Source organism: Sebastes fasciatus, chromosome 10, assembly GCF_043250625.1.
Source record: "Sebastes fasciatus isolate fSebFas1 chromosome 10, fSebFas1.pri, whole genome shotgun sequence".
Taxonomy (NCBI): domain Eukaryota; kingdom Metazoa; phylum Chordata; class Actinopteri; order Perciformes; family Sebastidae; genus Sebastes; species Sebastes fasciatus.
Window position 1 is genome coordinate 1,472,391 of NC_133804.1, and position 16,854 is coordinate 1,489,244.

At 45.0% G+C, this 16,854-nt stretch overlaps 1 long non-coding RNA gene across 1 annotated transcript in view; it reads left to right on the forward strand.

Moving 5' to 3' along the window:
- Nucleotides 1-372: 372 nt before the first annotated feature.
- Nucleotides 373-16,854, forward strand: part of LOC141774906 (uncharacterized) — an 88,939-nt gene continuing 72,457 nt past the window's right edge. The window contains exon 1 of the long non-coding RNA XR_012595508.1: nucleotides 373-912. This is a non-coding gene — a long non-coding RNA (uncharacterized LOC141774906). The remainder of the gene's footprint in view (nucleotides 913-16,854) is intronic.

A 16,854-nucleotide genomic window follows, 5' to 3' on the forward strand; every position in this document is an offset into this window, starting at 1 on the left:
GGTGCCCCGGTAGAAGTCCCTGAGGATTTGCGGTTTCTGTCTGAAAGTCTTGAGTCGCCTCAGAGCGTACAGTCTCTGCTGGGTCTTCCTGACTACAGCGGTGGTGTGGGTGGCCCATGTCAAGTTCTTATGGATATTGACACCCAGGTATTTAAAGGTGTCCACCCTCTCCACCGCTGTGCCGTTGATGGTGACTGGGGGGTGAGCGCAACCCCCCCTCCTGTAATCCACGATGACCTCCTTGGTCTTTGAGATGTTCAGGGATAGGTGGTTGTTCTGACACCACTGTTCCAGGGTGGTCACCTCCTCCCTGTAAGCCGTCTCGTCGCCATGGGAGATCAACCCCACAACTGATGTGTCGTCCGCAAACTTCAAGCCTGGAGCACACAGCCCGCTTCATGCTCGCGTGACGGCAACGTCGCGTGTTGTTTTTTATTTCGGCGTCCATGTTAACAGGTTAGAGTGGACACACTGCCCGCATGAGACGCACGTCAGACGCGCGTCTATTTTATAGAATAGAAGGCTCGCCTATTTTACACGCGAGCCGCTTACCTCTCGGCTGCGTCTCCCAGCAGCAACAGACAGTGAAGGTGATCTATTGGCAGTATATGAACATCATACCAGCAAGATTACTACAGTTTCCATGTCTAGACATCTGTAGAATATGTCTACCATCAATATTTTACACTTCCTCTCTAGATTTCAAAATAAAAGGCCTCTAGCGTTTTTAGTGCACAGAATCATGCATTCGTTAACACAATGCTTTTACTCTGAAATACTTTAAATAAAGCAGTGGTGTACTTGCAGGTTTCCATCAAGTTAATATAGTACAGGCTTTTAATTTTGTAAACACTGTAGTAGTCATAGCAGAAACCCTACATATGCTATAAATATAATAGACTGGGTTAATAGGTTATAAGAACATCAGGTGATGGGCAGTATTTTTCCGATGCGCTCTCTCTCTCTCTCTCTCTCTCTCTCTCTCTCTCTCTCTCTCTCTCTCTCTCTCAACAAACACCACGTGACTTTATTGTTCTTTCTTTTAGAGGTGTTATTTAATTTTTTTAAAGATATTTAATAATAATTTTCTTTTTCTAAAGGTTAACAAATAACGAAACTGTTTATTTTGCTTTGTTTTATAATAATAAAAAAAAACCACTTTACTTATATTTACTCTGGTCTTTATTAATGCAGGTCCATAAATTGAAATAGTTATAATTACCTCAGTGTGACGGCAAGCCGCTGTTTTGGTTCAATGGCAGCCCTGTAAGTTGTTGTCTGCCTGGTCAGGTCAGCTCCAATCAATGAAAGTAAATTGTCCATTTGTTCAGCGCTCATTCTGAAATACTTCAGGTGTTTTTCTCCATCAAGGCGCAGTTTTTTGTATTAATATATAGCCCACAGAAATCCCTCTTCACTGTCAATGAAGAGGGATTTATATATATGTATATATATATAGCCCATAGAAATCCCTCCTCACTGTCAGTGAAGAGGGATTTATATATATATATAAATCCCTCTTCACTGACAGAAAAGAGGGATTTATATGGGCTATATATTAATATTTATGTATGAATTTATTTGCTTGTTTTTAATAATATTTACAAATTACCACACAGTTCTTACCCTTTTTTGTCTTAAATAAATATAAATCACATTTATTATGAAGTTAAATGGCCATTAAAAGGCAAACTCTATGTAGAAAGAAAGGGCTGTCAGCAACAGCAAAAACACAGCTGACAGGTAGCTGAGACGCTCCCGAGACGTGGGTAACTCGCGTCTAGTGTGAACACCCTAAGTGGGCATGACGCGGCCACGACGTGACGCTGCCGTCAGGCGAGCCTGAAGCGCGCTGTGTGGCCCGGGCGTCACGATGGTGTTTGAAGCTCTTGTTGCCACACAGTCGTGGGTGTAGAGGGAGTACAGGAGGGGGCTGAGAACACAGCCCTGTGGCGCTCCCGTGCTGAGAGTCAGTGAAGTCGAGGTGAGATTGTCGATTCTCACCACCTGGGGGCGTCCCGTCAGGAAGTCCAGGATCCAGTCACACAGTGGTGTGTTCAGGCCCAGATCCTTAAGCTTACTGACGAGCCTGGAGGGCACTATGGTGTTGAACGCTGAGCTGTAATCCACGAACAGCATCCTCACATAGGTGTCCCTTCCTTCCAGGTGGGAGAGGGCGGTGTGTAGGACGTGGGCGATGGCGTCCTCTGTGCCTCTGTTTGGGCGGTATGCAAATTGTAGGGGGTCGAGTGTGGGGGGAAGCATGGGGCAGATGAGGGATTTAACCAGCTTCTCAAAACACTTGCTGATTATTGGGGTGAGGGCTATGGGGGTGAGGGCTATGGGGGTGAGGGCTATGGGGGTGAGGGCTATGGGGCGCCAGTCGTTTAAGCTGGTTACTTTTTGTTGTTTGGGGATGGGGATGATGGTGGTGGATTTGAAGCAGGTGGGGACAGTCCGGAGAGAGAGCGACAAGTTGAAAATTGTTGTGAAAACCCCCGCCAACTGGTGTGCGCAGGACTTCAGGACGCGTCCAGGAATGCCGTCTGGGCCGGCCGCTTTGCGTGGGTTGATACGCAGGAGGGTCCGGCAAACATCAGCCTCTGTGATGGAGAGGGGACGGTCCTGTTCTGCAACAGTCATGGAGGAGGGGTGTGGAGGTGGTGGGCAATCCAGGTTTTCAGCTGAGGTGGGGGTAGAGGGAAGGGGGGTGTCAGTGTAGGATGGTAGTGGTGGTAAGGGGGGGTTCTGATTGTCTGCAGTGGTGGGGGTGGGGCAGGACATGACACAGGGTCTGACAGAGGAGTCAAACCTGGCGTAAAAATGATTGAGTTCGTCTGGGAGGTTGGGTGCTGTGTTTGTGATCTGTTGTCTGGGTCCTTTAAAGTCTGTCATGGTTTGGAGTCCTTGCCACAAGTGCCTTGGGTTGTTGGAAGTGAGTTTGGACTCCACCCGTTGTCTGTAGTCTCTCTTTGCCTGTTTGATTACTGTCCTTAAAGAGTAACGTGAATGTTTGTAGTCGTCTGATGAGCCTGAGGTGAAGGCTGCGTTCCGTGCATTGAGGGCTGCACGGACATCACAGTTTATCCAGGGCTTTTGATTTGGCTTTGTCTATATAGTTTTTGTGGGGACTACGTCCTCCGTGCATGTCCTGATGAAGCTGATGACTGTGTCTGTGAAGCCACTGATGCTGTCGTTTGCGGTCCTGAACATCCCCCAGTCCACGTGATCAAAACAATCCTGAAGGATGGCGTCTGATTGGTCTGACCAGCCGTGAACGGTCCTGTAGGCGGGGGCTTCACGTTTCAGTCTCTGCCTATAGGCGGGGAGAAGGAGGATGGAGGAGTGATCCGATTTGCTGAAAGGTGGGCGGGGGAGGGCTTTGTAGCCGTTGAGGAAGGGTTTGTAGCAGTGGTCCAGTGTGTTGTCTCCCCGTGTGTTGAAGTCAATGTTTTTGATACAGTTTTGGGGAAATGTTCTTCAGATTGGCCCGGTTGAAGTCCCCCACAACAATGAGTGCGGTCCTCGGGTGCGCGGTCTCCTGCACGTTAACTGCCCTGTGTAACTCCCAGAGCGCTCTGTCCGTGTCGGCCTGGGGGGGGATATAAACACCGGCGATGGTAACCGATGTAAACTCCCTGGGGAACCAACAAGGCCGACACTGCAGCATGAGGTACTCCAAGTCAGGGGAGCAGAAGGTGCCGATGGTCCTGATGTTCTGTTGGACACACCGAGTCCGGTTAACCATCAGCCATACCCCTCCGCCCCTTGTTTTCCCGGAGAGTTCCTGGTCTCTGTCCGCCCGATGGACGGTGAAACCCGGGGGCTCGATGGCGTGGTCCGGTACCTCAGCTGACAGCCAGGTCTCCGTGAGGCAGATAACGTTACAGTTTCTGATGTCCTGCTGGAAACATATCCGCGCCCGCAGCTCGCACAGTTTGTTGTCGAGAGACTGCACGTTTGCCAGTAACATGGTGGGGAGTGGGGGGCGATGAGCGCGCCGTCTCAGCCGAACCAGGACCCCGGCTCGCCGGCCTCTCCTTCTCTGTTGGGACCCGGACTTCGGTCGGACCCCGGCTCGCCTGTCTGTCCTCCTCAGTTCAGGAAAGAGAGTTAGATCCGGAGTGAGGAGGTCCCGGCTGTGGTGAGTGCTCCCCTCTCTGATGTTCAGAAGTGTCTCTCTGTTGTAACTGATCCTGGGGGCTTTGTTATTGTTGTTGTTGTTGTTATTGTCGCCGTCGTCCATTCTTTGACGTTGCTTTACTTAACTGATACTATAGAGCCTGAAACTATCACGAGACATAAAACTAGCAAAACTTAACAAAATAACATAAAACTGGCCTAAGAATACAAATTAATCTTTAAAAAAAACACTAAAATAACCTAAACAGGTACGGAGCTCCTGGCATGTCGCCCTGTCTCTACGACGCCATTCTGTTGTTTGACTTCTTGTTCCTGGTTCTTTCTTTGGTTATTTATTCAGTCGTTATGGTTACTGTATAGCACTTTGCATAGAATACATAGTATGGAATGACATCAGTTAATGAGGTGCTGTAGAGAGGATTCAAAGAGAGTAGATGTGGTTGCATGCAGGGGACATCATAAAGTCAGGGTTCATCAATCAATCAATAAAGGAGTCTGTATTTATAAAAATCTGCCTCAGCCCTGCAAAGGATAAACAGTTAGAGATAATGGACAGATTTATAGCAAACTAACAAATAACATCATGATGAAATTGGTTATAGTGCTTCCATATTAATGTTAATGTCATGAAATAATTGTAAATGCAATGCAAATTTCTGTATTTTTAATGCACTACTTAAAATCTAGATTTTCATTGATAGAAACCTGATTCTGTCCTACAGCCTCCATACACCGATCAACCATAGCATGATGACCACCTAATATTCAGTAGGTCCTCCTGACCCGTGGAGGCCTGGCCTCCACTAGACCTCTGAAGGTCTGCTGTGGTATCTGGCACCAAGCCGTCAGTAGCAGATCCTTTAAGTCCTGGAAGTTGCGAGGTGGGGCCTCCGTGGATCAGACTTGTTTGTCAGCACATCCCACAAATGCTCCATTGGATTGAGATCTGGAGAATCTGAAGGCCGAGTCAACACCTCCAACTCGTTGCCATCCACATGATGTCAAAGAAAATGTGATTCATCAGACCGGGCCACCTTCTTCCATTGCTCCGTGGTCCAGTTCTGATGCTCACGTGCCCATCGTAGGCGCTTTTCGCGGTGGACTTGGGTCAGCACGGGGCACCCTGACTGGTCTGCGGCTACGCAACCCCATACGCAACAAACTGCTCGTCACTGTGTGTTCTGACACCTTTCTATCAGAACCAGCATTAACTTTTTCAGCAGTTTGAGCTCCAGTAGCTCTTCTTTTGGACCGGACAACACGGGCCAGCCTTAACTCCCCACGTGCATCAATGAGCCTCGGGTCTGACCCTGTCGCCGGCTCACCGGTTCTCCTTCCTTGGACCACTTTTGGTAGGTCCTGACCACTGCAGACCAGGAACATCCCACAAGGCCTGCTGCTCTGGAGATGCTCTGACCCAGTCGTCTAGACAGCACTATCTGGCCCTCGTCAAAGTCGCTCACTTCCTTACGCTGGCCCATTTTTTCTGCTTCCAACACAAAGTTCAAAGTTCAAAATGTTCACTTGCTGTCTAATATATCCCCCCCACTGCCTGGTGCCATGGTAACCAGATAATCCATGTTACTGTCAGTGGTCTGAATGTTATGGCTGATCAGTGTATCAGCGTCTGAAACAACATATAGACTATGTGATGTTTCTTCAGGATTCAGAAGGTGACAGAAGGTGCCAGTGGAAACTACACCATTAAGAGTGTCACAGATCAGTTATAACAGAGAAACCATACATTTGCTCCACTTGGGCAAATGAAATTGGTCACTGTTGGGAAATAAATCTGCAGACAGGAAGTGAGGTAAGTAATGTTAGAAGGCCCATTTCCAATGCCTTCAAGTCCACAACTGTCCAGACTCTGCTGAAGGGAAAAGCCAGTGGAGAGTGAAACCCTCCAAACAAAACACGCAGGAGTCGGCAAGATGACCTCTTCCTTTTCATTACAAATCAACATGTTGCTCAGTGGCATGTCTGTGTAGTTGTTTGTATTATGATGGCAATAAACGCACATTTACTCATCAAGTTTTTTCATTATAAATCACAATTTATGCTTAGAAAGTGGCATACGCATATTTCAATCTCTTTTTATGCATATGCAAAGGTTCTAAATGAGGTCTCTGGTGGTCTATAGAGCACCATGGAGTCTGTTTCCCCGGACACAGCAGCTCATAGTTGATGGAGATGTTTAAGTACAGCTGTGTGGACTTACTGTAGGTAACATTACTGAAGCTCAATGTTTCAAATGGATCTCTCACCGTCTCTTGGTGCTGCATATCGCCATAACAAATAGATTTATTTGACTTTTATTGATTATTAACTGTCACGAAAGATGAAAACAAGTTGTGTTAAAAGTCACTTCATCTCTCTCATTTCCTCTGTTTCTTTCCTCTTTGTGATTCAATCTCTTCCCCGAGCTTCCTCGTCTCATCTGAGGTGTCAATCAGTGTCTCTTCCTCTTAACGTTTAGAGTCAGTCTTGTCTCTCCCCTTTTTGTTGCTCATGGTCTCCCACTGCTTTTCTTCTCCCTAATTAAGAAAACAATACTTCATTTTCATATCCAGGATAGAAGAAGTATCCCAGTTCCATCGTCTCTGAGCGAGCTGAATCCTCCAACTGTTCTTCAGATGACTCGGAGTGCTGCCTCGGGTAAATGTATTCCTTTGAGGGCAAGTAATGTATTCTTTATCCAAGGCCTATTCCCTTCATTTTCTTCCCCCCCCCTTGTAATAAATCATTATTCATAAAGTGTCTCCGTGGAAACTGGTGATGCCAGATAGAAGGGAGATAGAGCGTGTATGTGTGTTACTGCAGAGGAAGATGAGAGCATTGGAGGCAGTGGGTGTTTGAGTACGAGTGTTTGAATGCATGGGCATACTGTGTGTGTGTGTGTGTGTGTGTGTGTGTCTGAAGACAGTGACTAGTATGCCTTCAGAGGCAGGGCTGCCAGGACTTGGAGGGTTGCTGGCTCAATTCCCAGAGACCCTGAAGGAAAGGCACCTATTGATGGATTAAAAACTCCCACAGTGCTTTGCTTCCTGTGTGCACAAAGCCCACTGAGTCTGCAACCTCTCTGAGCCCACACACTGGTTTGGAAACAGTGTTGTCTCTCTTCTCTTTATACATCTCCTCTGTCTTTATCTGTCTTGGTGTTTAAAATAGTGTTTCTCTCCACAGTTAAGACCCACAGTTCCCCTTTTCCCTATTTTCCTCCTTGTGTTATTCTGTAACAACTAGCTAGACAGCTATCTATCACTTCTACTGGTTACAGTAAGTTATTGACTGTAACTTCTGGTTTCAGTGCTCTCAAGGGAGACGCACAGTGTCAACGGGCCACTTTTTGGTAGCCTTAGAAGATTGTCTGCTTGTAGGCCGATACTGTACTTCACAAACAGTGAAGAAGCACAGTACAGCGTGACAACTGAAAGATAAAGAATATTGAAACATGAAAATAATAATGAAGTTATATCTTATTCTTCCAGACACGGTGCGTGGACTCACGCCTCTAAGGTGTGAAACTTTAGTTCCCACTGGAGGAGCTCACCCAGAGGAAACAACGACATCAGAGTGTCCAGTCGGACCGAAGTCCACTTATGAAGTCAGGGACCCTCATAAAGGACCCAAGTCTCACCCATCTACCTTAATGACGACCTACACTGCATTCATATAGGTGGCTACCAAAATCACACACAGCCTCACATCCAAACTGTGAATGAAGATGAAATGAGACTGACATTTAATGCCAATTAATGTGTTTTTTTATTGATATGTTATGCTGAGCTAACATATGTTTTAATAACAGAAAAGCTTGTTTGTCATATCATGTTTATGAAAAGAAGAAAACTGAATTTTTAGGTTGGCCTTCCCTTCGCCCATGGCTGTAGAGACACAACCCTGTCTCAAATCCTCCTGCTTTCTTCCTGCTCTCTTTTGAAGACATACAATAGTACATACATTAGTTCAATTTATCTATTCCGCTCATTTTCATCTTAGATAACTCAAATCATCCATCTAACTAATGCTAATAGATAAATAATTATAGGCTGCAGAGCGAAACCTTAAGTAGCCCTATCCTTTTATTAATCACTTGCTCTTATATATATATATATATATATATATATATACAGCTCTGGAAAAAATTAAGAGACCACTTCAAAATGATCAGTTTCTCTGGTTTTACTATTTATTGGTATGTGTTTGAGTAAAATGAAATTTTTTTGTTATATTCTATAAACTACTGACAACATTTCTCCCAAATTTCAAATAAAAATATTGTCATTTAGAGCATTTATTTGCAGAAAATGACAACTGGTCAAAATAACAAAAAAGATGCAGTGTTTTCAGATCTGGAATAATGCAAAGAAAACAAGTTCATATTAATTTGTAAACAACACAATACTAATGTTTTAACTTAGGAAGAGTTCAGAAATCAATATTTGGTGGAATAACCTTGATTTACAATCACAGCTTTCATGCGTCTTGGCATGCTCTCCACCAGTCTTTCACATTGCTGTTGGGTGACTTTATGCCACTCGGCGCAAAAATTCAAGCAGCTGTGCTTTGTTTGAGGGATTGTGACCATCCATCTTCCTCTTGATCACATTCCAGAGGTTTTCAATGGGATTCAGGTCTGGAGATTGGGCTGGCCATGACAGGGTCCTGATCTGGTGGTCCTTCATCCACACCTTCACTGACCTGGCTGTGTGGCATGGAGCATTGTCCTGCCTGAAAAACCACTCCTCAGAGTTGGGGCACATTGTCAGAGCACCAAAGAAGCAAAGAAGAGCCAGGCTGAGGTTTGCAAAAGACCATAAGGATTGGACCATAGAGGACTGGAGTAAGGTCATCTTCTCTGATGAGTCCAATTTTCAGCTTTGCCCAACACCTGGTCGTCTAATGGTTAGACGGAGACCTGGAGAGGCCTACAAGCCTCAGTGTCTCGCACCTATTGTGAAATTTGGTGGAGGATCGGTGATGATCTGGGGGTGCTTCAGCAACGCTGGAATCGGGCAGATTTGTCTTTGTACTTTGGCTTGATTCATGCGTCCTTCACAAAGTTGTCCTGGAAGAAAAAAATTATATGGATACATATTTTGATAATAATTCATAATTGATTATTAATCTGCCCCAAGCAATAATGCTAGAACAGATATGTTCTGCACTTTCAATCCTGCTGAAATGTGACATTTTTAGATAGAAACACTAAACACACACATACTACTGGGGCGGCTGTGGCTCAGAGGGTAGAGCAGGTCAGCCACCAATCGGAAGGTCGGTGGTTCGATCTCCGGCTGCTCCGGGTCACATGTCGATGTGTCTTTGAGACTAAACCCCAAATTACTCCCGAAGGCTGAGCCATCGGTGTGTGAATGAGTATTTAGATTAGATCCTGATGGGATCAAAGTTGGCACCTTAGCAGCCTCTGCCATCAGTGTATGAATGTGTGTGTGAATAGGTGAATGCTGACATGTAGTGTAAAGAGCTTTGAGTGGTCAGAAGACTAGAAAAGCACTATATAAATGGAAGTCCATTTACCATTTACTGTAGTGAAACCCAGAGCTACTGTGGTCTACAGGATCACACAGCCAACACTCAGCTTTACCACACTACCACAACATGCTGCTGTCGTCAGTTTCCCTCCAAGCTACGTAGACAGTGACTATAGTAACATGTGACAGCTGTTGACATGTTATGAACAACTTGTACCACTCATAATGACAGAGTATCATCAGTAACAACCGGCTAATGAAATACCATCATTTAGAATCACAATCAGCTTTAATGGCCAAATATGTGAACACATACCAGGAACTGGCTCTTCTCAGTGTACATGCACAGAAATAGATATGCAGTTAAAAACAAGGACAACAAAGCTGAACAGAAGTGAAACATACGTATTTAACTTCTATTTACATATATAAATAAACATAAACAATACTCGGTCCAAACTGAGTATACGTCTGGACTGTGTACGGTCAGTCTGTGAATATGTGGCTAAATTGTTACACAAATAGCCAGTGGTCATGTCTTTAATGTTAAATCCAGTGATGGTACGTGTCCACAGGCTCCGTCCTTTCCAGGCTTCCCATTCATTGTCTGTGTGAGCAATGCATTCTGGTAGCGTGGGGGCATGATTCCAGAGACGGGGCATCACGTTGGCTGCTCCTCATTTGCATAAAGTTGAGGTCTGGGCTACTTTATGCCATAGCCGTGGGAGCGTGTTTCAGGTGAGGGGTTGCTGTAAATATCACTGGAATATGACCATAACCGACATTTTTTTTTTTTTTTTATGTATGTATAGTTGTGAATGTGCAGGTCCTCCACCATCTGCCAGGGGGCGCTTCAGCACCCTCCACACCCCTACTTCCCACGGTCCTGTCTGGCTCGCTGCCTCCTCACGGCCAATGAGGAAACTCCAACACTCGGCCAACCAATCAAATAACTTCATCACTCAGTTCGTCAGTGCAATGTGTGTTAGTAGGGCTGGAACTCTGCGGTCCAGCCAAAGAGTCTATGCTACATATAAAAACAACTGTAAGTAGTACAGTAGTGCAAAGATGGCTGGAATAATATGGGATGAATAATGTAACGGGTTGCTTTACACATGAGGTAGGAGGATATGAGTAAATACACTGTATACAGCGTGATTTGGTTTATTTTTGACAATGATGATATTTAGGTACATGTTAAAACTACAGTATATTGAAACTATAACGTTTATAATACATGGTTTGTAAGTACAGGGGATGTTTAGTGTCAGAGGGTTATTGACAGTGTGACTGATTAGGTGTTCATCAGAGTGACGGCCTGAGGGTAGAACCTGTTGTTGTGTCTGGTTGTGTTGGCGTACGGTGCTCTGTAGCGCCTCCCAGAGGGGAGAAGCTGGATCAGGTTGTGTCCAGGGTGTGGAGGGTCTGCAGTGATGCTTCCTGACTCTGGAGGTGTAGAAGTCCTGAATGGAGGTTAGCTGGCACCAGTCCTGACTGTCCATTCTAGTTTGTTCCTGTCCCATTTGGTGGCCGACCCCAACCACACAGTGATGGATGTGCGGAGAACAGACTGGATTCTTGCAGTGTAGAGCTGGATCAGCAGCTCCTGAGACAGGTTGAACTTCCTTTCCGTCAGGAAAAAGACCCAGCAGAAGATGTACTTCCTGCCCGCTGGGGCAGGAAGTACTTCTTCTGCTGGGTCTTTTTCCTGACGGATGGACAAGTGGACAGATACAGTAAATGGACAGATAGACAGATACATGGTAAAAGCATAGACTCATGAATAGATGGAGTAGGAGTGTGAAAGAGATTATAGATGTGCAAAGTGAGGTGTATTTATAGAGAAGAACTGTTGTGGGAGATATTTAGAGTGGTTCCTATATTTGGGTGCTGTGAGAGGGCGGGAAGCTGATTGCACATTTAGCTGTGAGTGGATTCAGGAAAGTGTTTAATTTCACATTCATACACTGAAGGCTTCATTCACCCATTCACACACACATTCATACACTGAAGGCATCATTCACCCATTCACAAACACATTCATACACTGAAGGCTTCATTCACCCATTCACACACACATTCATACACTGATGTCAGAGGCTGCCATACAAGGTGCCACCTGCTCATCAGGAGCAGTTAGGGGTTCAGTGGTCAAACATGTCTGCTAAAAGCTTCTGTATGTCTTTATGTAATATTTAGCATTTGAGTTAGACAGGAAACATGTGGTGAGATAGAAAATAATACTAATAATTATAACTTCATAGGACTACTAAAAAACAAGTAACAAAATGTTTTACAAAAGTTGTGCTGGGGGTGAGGCAGAGCTTTAGGAACCTCCACCCAACACATGGAAATGTAATTTAACATTATACCTTAAAGTTAAAGAAGAGATAGTTTGGACCTCTGATTACTCTTCACCAGAACAACAGTGTTGATATCAGTCCAACATACTGTATAACGCCGATGGGCTGCAGTGACCTGTCTGTTCTAGTTGACAAGGACACCAACGTCTCTGACAGTGTTTGTTCAGGACCTGGATGTTGGGCTACAGCCACAGGTCTATTTTACTGCCAAAATATTTAATATGTATATGAATTATGAGCTAATACAACTGATTCAAACACTGAATCTTAAAATGAATCTCTCCTCCCTCTCCTCTCCTCCCTCTCTCCCCTTCTCTCCTCCCTCTCCCCCTCCTCTCCTCTCCTCTCCTCTCCTCTCCTCCTCGTCTCCTCCCCTCTCTCCTCTCCTCCCCTCCCTCATCTCCCCTCCTCTCCCCTCCTCTCCTCTCCTCCCCTCCCTCATCTCCCCTCCTCTCCTCTCCTCCCCTCCCTCATCTCCCCTCCTCCTCTCCTCTCCTCCCCTCCCTCATCTCCCCTCCTCCTCTCCTCTCCTCTCCTCTCCCCCCCTCTCCTCCCCTCTCCTCTCCCCTCTCCTCTCCTCTCTTCTCCCCTCTCCTCTCCTCTCCTCTCCTCTCCTCTCCTCTCCTCTCCTCTCCTCTCCCCTCGTCTCCTCCTCGTCTCCTCCCCTCTCTCCTCTCCTCCCCTCCTCCTCTCCTCTCCTCCCCTCCCTCATCTCCCCTCCTCCTCTCCTCTCCTCTCCTCTCCCCCCCTCTCCTCCCCTCTCCCCTCTCCGGAGCCCCGGAGGCTGAAGCAGGAAAAGCCAACACTATGATCAGCACTGATTCATGGAGAGACCTTCGTCTGGTCAGCTAACATTACTGCCAAGCAGCTGAAATATAGAGGGATATTGTGCTTTTAGCTGACGTGTGTCGCCTCACTGTTTTGAGCGATGCTCGTTCATGTCTATGTAGAGCGAGCAAGCGCGAGCCCGACGCTGACTTTCGTTGACTTAACGGCCACAGGTGTCGCTGTTAACAAGCAATTCTGAAAGACAACAAATAGTCCCTTCAACCCTATAATATTCCAGTGTGAATATCATTGGAATATTATAGGCCAACTATGGAAGATGAATAGCCCGTATAGCAATAAAACAACAACTGATGACTGACACATGCTTAAATAAATAATAAATAAATTGGAATACGTCACCAGATATTGCTGATAGTAGATGTAAAAAACACATTTTCAATTGATTAAGACATGTACTTTGCATATAAATAAAGTTCCAGAGTGCATATAAAAAGCATCAAAATAGAGCTTATTTGTATAAAAAAATTCACGGGTAGGTCTGAAATCACGCCCATCATTTGTTGAGTATGAAACATCTGCATGATTGTATGGGTATTCAAATAAGTCAATAAAATATGTGCTACTGCAGACTATGTCACTTTTTTTTATTATAAATAATTATGAGAAGGGTGCCCTTTTTTTTGCTTGAGCACCTGCCCCCTAAAATGTCTGTGCACGGCACTGGTATCTGTCCACTGCTGGACCCATCGGTCTAATATTTTGGACTCCGTCAAGTGTGGAGGGCAGAGTTCCTCATATCCACTGAGATCTCAGCGTGTTCCTTTGACCTGGCTGTTGGCAGTGATCAGTATGCTGCCACCCCTCACACCTCAGGGAACACCTGGTCTCACCTGCAGCCAGTGCACATATACAGGAGCATACAAAGAAGAAAACTGTACAAGCTACTTCACAAATGTAACTTAAAGTTTAGGGATTTTGAAATGCTTTTCAACCTCTTTCACTTTTCCTTCCCCATATAGATCAGTGGGGAAATGCAGGAAGTGAACATCAGTCATGTCCTGGCTGATGTGTTTCAAGAGTTGGCCACACCGAGCTGCTTTCTTCAGGGGAATAACTTCATTCATCCCCGGGCAGTTTCTGAAGTTAGGAAGGCAACTAGAGACCATGCAGACAAGACCTAAGCAAGGCCACTTCCTGACTGAAGCTGATGAGGTCACATGACAGGTCTATGGGAGAAGCTAAAGCTGCGTCAGTGTTAAAGATGAGGAATAATAAAGGAGCTTCTGTCTTTGACTGTTCTTACAGTCAAAGACAGTGTTTATGTCACCAGTACCTGGTACCACAGCAACAACAGAGAAAAAGGAGTGTTCAGTTCATCATACAAATATTTCAAATTCACAATTAAATATAATACTTCAACATTTCTCTGAGTCTGTTTGTCTCTGTTGCTTAAAGGGACTGTTTGTAACTTCTTATATATATAAAATCATTGCGTATAAATCATTGTGGGTCGGTGTCCCATGCGCGCTCGCGCGTGTCTACGCTGTTCAGACTCAGACTCCAACACAAACTACAGTGAAGCACCAAAACCTCTTGGTTGTATCTAGTGAAGCCCGTCTGTTAAACAGTGTTGGCCGCGGTCGGAGAACGCGGGGGAGACCGTAGCTTTGGTCTCCAGGACCGGAGTCTCTGCTGTACTCTGCTCCTCTGCTCCTCTGCCTGTCTTCACTCACACACCGCGCTCGTTCTCACGCTTTCGCTCCACCTCTCACGTTCATGCGCGCACACTCAACACTGCAGAAGAGTTAGTTTAGCTCTGAGAATATCGCGGTCGGGAGGCTGAGGCAGGAAAAGCCAACACTAGGATCAGCATTGATTCATGGAGAGACCTTCGTCTGGTCAGCTAACATTACTGCCAAGCAGCTGAAATATAGAGTGATATTGTGCTTTTAGCTAACGTGTGTCTCCTCACTGTTTTGAGCGATACTCGTTCATGTCTATGTAGAGCGAGCACAAACGCAAGCAACAGGACGCTGACTTTTGTTGACTTAACGGCCACAGGATTTGCTGTTAACAAGACATTTCTGATTCTTATAAACAGTCCCTTTAAGTGCATAAAACATCCATGAACAAGTTCAGCGTAAAGTTCGACGTAATACGCCGCAAAACAGGGTTAGTAAGAGAAAATGACTTCTTTTCATTTATGTTTCTTATTCAGCCTCTCTTTAAACTCAGTGACGACTAATTTGAAAGGATGTTTGAGCTGGTTGGATGGAGACGGACAGCAATTGCCTGGTTCGCCTCTATGGGACTCTACGTGCCGGCCCTGGTCCCGGGAATGAATGCCGATTGTATCCTTTCTCACTGAAGACAAAAGCTAGATGTTAGTGGCTGTTAGTGTTTTTTTTGTGTAGTAGGAAATGGGCTTTAGTTTTGCCCAAACTTCAGAGCAAACTGCTTTGCTACATTATCCATCAGCAACACGAGACAGAGCACATGGACCAGCATGTCCAGATTCATGCTGTAGCACTACAGCGTGGGCCACACTGGAGAATCATCCTGGCTGAGTGATCGGAACAAAAGTCTTCAGCTTCTGACCCCAAACTAGACCTTCAAGTCCCAGTTCTCCTGGAGGTGCATCGGGCTGTGGAGCACCTTGAGAGCCCCCGCTGTAAAAAGATTCAAACACGTTTTCTGTGCTGCCATGAATTTGCAAATAGAAGAGTTGAGTGGAAAATCAGTTTTGAACAGTCAGGCCAACAGACCGCCGGAGCAAAGAGAAATACATTTACATGAAGCGAGATGAGGAGAGTTTATGAAAAGAATACAAAATACTAAAGTAGGCCCTTTTATTCATTGAGCACAATCTATAGATCATTGAAGGTGACTTTGTAATCCTGAATGTTGGTGCTTCTCATTTCTAAGAATGAATGTGTGGAATGAAAAACACAATATCTCTGCCTCTGCTGCATACATTTTGATCCTTTTCTTTTTTAAAGTGTCCATCCTGAGTCTCACAGTGTTGAAGGAGGGCAAAGTTAATTTATAGAATACTCTTTTAGTACTGTCTGAGAAGATCATCAATATCACTCACCAACAGTGAAAAACAATAAACAGGATGCATATTTATTGTATGCATAGACTGCTGATGAGTGTCACCTGCCTTAAATGTTCTCTATATGATATCCGGAGCATTAAAATATCAACAACTATTGTCTATGTAAAGATATAGAGGAGTAATGTCCTCTTAAAAATCCAACGCTATTCTGTCTTTCAGAGGTTGTAGCAGTCTCAGTTTTATAGAGTGAATGTATCACATACAACTACAAAAACGTAAATAAACCATCGGTACCAACGATGTCATGGTAGCATGTCGGGAAGAACGCTAAATGAGGCTCAAAATTTGCGAAAAATTTTGGGGAGGAAAAGCTGGCATAGCAGTTTTCAAACGGGGTCACTTGACCTCTGACCTCAAGATATGTGAATGTAAATGGGTTCTATGGGTACCCACGAGTCATAGACATGCCCAATTTATGATAATCACATGCAGGTTGGGGCAAAAAAAACATGCAGTTATTTGCATGCAGTACAAATGTGTTGATATTGTCTATTCTAAGGTGTATCTGAATATTTCTGCATACTGGGGTCCCTAAACAGTCTTGAATTCCATAAATTGAGTATCACTGTAAAGCTGAGACTCTTGTGGATCCAATGATCCCAACTGTATTCATGTGTGATGATGTTAGTTCCCATAGGAGACATTTCATTGACCTCACTGTATAAAATGACCTGTGGTGACCTCTAGGATAATCACAGCCTCATGAAACTTTACAGCCACAAAACTAGAGACCTAGAGCATTCAGAGGATGGATGGATCAAACTAGAGACCTAGAGCATTCAGAGGATGGATGGATCAGACTAGAGACCTAGAATATTCAGAGGATGGATGGATCAGACTAGAGACCACGAGCATTCAGAGGATGGATGGATCAGACTAGAGACCTAGAGCATTCAGAGGATGGATGGATCAAACTAGAGACCTAGAGCATTCAGAGGATGGATGG